Below are 4,172 nucleotides of genomic sequence, written 5' to 3'. Positions count from 1 at the left end.
AGAGCTTCTTCGTTAAAAGTCGATGAAGACTCGTCCGAACACGAGTCCTCGGATGATGAGTGTGCCTGACTCCCTGACCGACGACTGTCCCGCGGTTGCACGGCTGGAACGTCTTCAGCGTCAGTCTCGATGTTGGCCGGCGCGACTTCGCCACGAGCTTCAACGTTTATTTGGGCGTTTGCTTGCACCTCTTCACCATCATTGGGGTTGCTCTCGCCAACATGCTCACCAAGCCGGTCGCTAGTGCAAGAAGCGCCGGAAACGGGCAGCAATGGCGTCCATGGCAGTTGCACCGATTGTTCCCAGCTATCGGATCGCCACACACCAACGCAAAACAGCAGAGCCTGCGAGACCGACAACAACGTCGCACACAAAGAAGCACCGAAGCACCACGACAAACACGTGCTGCAACCTGACGGCCTACAGCCTACACTCAAAAGAAAACACGAGGATATGCGATGTCAATTTGGCTGCCTCCCAGGTCGTGCCTTATTGATTGAAAATTCGTCTTGCTGTGCCGCCAGTGGAGATACACTTATTTTTCGTACCGCTGTTTTACTCAAAAGGACGCTCGGCTTGTGCGGGGCACGTGACGTTACCTTGACAACGTGAACCGGAGCTGGAGTTCCGGAAATCCCGGATGTGTATTCGTCTGCTGCACCGTGGTTACAGCGCGTGCTCTCCGCTATCTTGCGTTCTCTTATATGGAGTGGTCAAGAGTCGCCAGTTCGAGTTTTAAGTTTGAACAATAAGCGCTTCCTATTTAGTTACTATAGGCATTTTTCGCTACAAATCAACGGTGCTGCTGACAATCGAGGTCGTGCGAGCATTTCGAAAAGCGAGTAAACGTGACATTAATGAATAAATGACGTTAACCTGTCTTCGGCACCGTATTCTTCTTTACATGACCGCTGTAGAACGCTACAGAAAACGCTTGGATTGAGAGCTCCTGCAGGGTCGTAGTCTCGGCTCGCAGAAAAGCTGGATGGCTTTGTAAGCATTTTGCTCAGGTGTTAAATATGCCTGCCCAGGCTCGCGCATACATGTGTAAGTTTCAACAAAGTGAAATGAAAGAAGTTAAAAGTCTCGTGTATTGTTGGTTAGCTAGCTTCACCGCAGTACAATTTTGTTATGCGGTGAAACAAACAAAAGGCATTGTGGTGAAGCGTATAATCCATGCACTGAAGCATCTCGAGACCGGAAGGAGACAGTCATGGCAGCTGCGTGGCATTTATTCGTACAAGCGCTGTCTCCGGCCACGTCACGTATGCGCCGAATCATCTAACAAGGGTACTGTCAGATGTGCAGAGCTCATTGTGGTGTATCTCTGCCAAATTCAACTATCACCTGGCCGCCTTGCGCTTGGTGTTTGCGAGACGACACGCGCATTTAAAGTATTCCGGTCATTCACGTATATCCGATATTGAAAGCTGTTGCCATAAAATGAGGCGCCATCTTGTATGAAAGACCCGGAAGCGTTTATGCACGTGGATTTATCCCGTGGTTTATGTGCCCTGCAAAAAGCGGTCGTAAACGGTGCCCGTGCATACGCGTACCCCAATGCAGCGGTTTCGGCATGTTGGCAATCCATTTTGAAGGTATGTAACAACTTACACGTTGTTGAAGCAATTTCGTGCCATGCTCTCCGATCATGATTCCTCTTTGCCCGGCCACCAAAAAGGCGGTGACCCTAAAACAAAGGCATCAAACGCTGCGCGTCCATGTGAGAAACAGCTCTGAAATGCTAGCAGTGCGCCTCCGCGATTTTGCGAGCACCAAATCACGGTGACCGGTCTCTTACGTCTCGGTGCTCGCGCTTGAGCGGAGACGGTGCCTGTGCGCGTGCATAATTAAGGCACACATTGTCCAATGAGGTGCTGGTGGCCTGTGCCGCGGAGGCTTCCTTCCGCAGCTAGCTTTAAAATTTTTAAAGTGATAAAGTCCGACAACCCAGAATCTAGCGCCTCTTAGTAGAACGCGATAACGTAATCGAACCGTGTTCGTATCGCCTTCCCAATCGCTAGCCTGCCTTCGCTTCTCGGTGGAGACTTAAACCGTGCCGCAGGAAAAGCCAAAGTGCGGACGCCATTCAGCTCCTATCTTTATTTGCATCTAACTCAAATTTTTGCTCACGGACAACGCTGATTTTTCGCTCACAACCAAAGACGACGCCACCGCCGACACCGACACCGGAATTTCTGCGAAACGGGATACTTAACGCTATCGCGTTAACAATTCCATTACTGACAACTTCACCATTATCCCCATTTCCTCTCCAGCGGGGGGGGGGGGGGGGGGGCTGTGGGGTCAAATCACTCGAAAATTTTCAATTTTGCATGTGTATATATACACGCACACATACAAACACATGCATGAACACACATAAAGTATAGTTGAGCTCACTCACCCGAAAAAAACTTCTGGCTACGCTAGTATTAACCGCGAAATGGTGTGCATGTTTTATCACACACCGGTTGTGCATTGCAGCAAAGCTAATTACAAGGAACATGTAATAATCACAACGCGTGTGACTCTTGACAAAAAAAGCCTTTATTGGTCTTCTCATAAAACTTTGATCCTTCAATCAAGAAAGTGCTCTTGCTGTGCCCATAAGTGTGCCTTTCTTTCTTTCTTTCTTTCTTTCTTTCTTTCTTTCTTTCTTTCTTTCTTTCTTTCTTTCTTTCTTTCTTTCTTTCTTTCTTTCTTTCTTTCTTTCTTTCTTTCTTTCTTTCTTATTTATTTTTTCATGTTTTACATTAACTATTGAAACAGCTGTTATTAGCTATAGGACAGCTATTGCAGGACCTGTATTTTATTTTTTTTATTTTATCCATCGTTTTGTGCACACTCTTCTAGAACACCTTTCTCCCCTTCTCCCCTCTCCCTGCAGAATAACAAGTACACAAATATACGCTTGCTGAATATTCTACTTTTAATGAAGAGCTCTATTTGTCTAAGTTAATACCGCATATGCACCGCCATGATATATATTCCTCCGTCTTTCGTTGTCGAAAAATTTTCTGACGACACCTTTGCAGATAAGTCTTGGGACAAAGCATGCATAAATCTTTGAATTCATGCGTTCCAACCTTGGACTCCAAAGGGGGAAAAAGTGCTTTCAAGTTTAACCGAACCACTGTGGGCAACGATATTGATATGTGAGCTTTGCTGGCTTCCTGAACTCAAATACGGTTTTACACGTTAGTAGCCTCTTGACTCAAGAATACAATACGGTCGCGTATTACGTTTTCCCGGAGCGTTACTTGCTTGTGGTCTCCTAAAGGTGTAACAATGGCATTAAGCACACATACCGCGTTAGCAAGAATACACATGTTGAAACAGACGCTCACCACTACAGTGAATTGCCATTGTGTGTTCGGACATATATGTTTCAACTTAGGCTACTGAGTGTAAAACAAGGCCATGCGCGGAAAATATGCCAATTGAAAATCGCAATTCGCTTGGCTTGGTAATGGTTGGTTTATTGGTTTTCTCTTTAAAAACTTAATAGGTTAATTGGCCGGTAGTCTGATTTTCTGCAACTTGCTGTAGTCTACGTTTTATTGCAATTTTGCTCGGGCTGCCAATCGCCACGTGCCCCTTTAATGGTCGTCTCATCCCCGTAAGAGACACATGAAGTGCGGCAGATCCTATAATATTTAATTCAATAAATCTGGAGGTTTTACGCAACCGAAACCACTTGATTGATAGCATTGTGGGCTACGCCATATCGCACCGGGGGGGGGGGGGAGGAGGTGTACTACCGTTTCATTGTGTTCCCCTGGGGTTATCTGACGTGCATCTAGATCACGTTTGTGATCGCATTTCGGCCCTATTCTGCCGCTTTGACCGCCGGGAATCGAACCCACATCATCGTGATTAATTAGCTATGCATATATCATCAGTAGCGCAGCCAGAAATTTTTTCAGGAAGGGGTAGGAGGGTCAACCATACACTATGTTCGTGCTGCGCTTGTATGCGTGCGTGCATGTCACACATGCAAAAATTTAAAAAAATTTTGGTGGGGGGCGAGGGGTCTGAACACCCCTCCCCCCTTCTGGCTGCGCCAGTGCATATCATATAGCTGCTAAACAGCCACGGCAGTGGAGAAACGCTGCAAGGCAAACTTAGAAAGGAGATTATATATATATATATATATATATATATATATA

Source organism: Rhipicephalus sanguineus, chromosome 10, assembly GCF_013339695.2.
Source record: "Rhipicephalus sanguineus isolate Rsan-2018 chromosome 10, BIME_Rsan_1.4, whole genome shotgun sequence".
Lineage (NCBI taxonomy): Eukaryota > Metazoa > Arthropoda > Arachnida > Ixodida > Ixodidae > Rhipicephalus > Rhipicephalus sanguineus.
Note: the sequence above shows the minus strand (reverse complement) of the source record.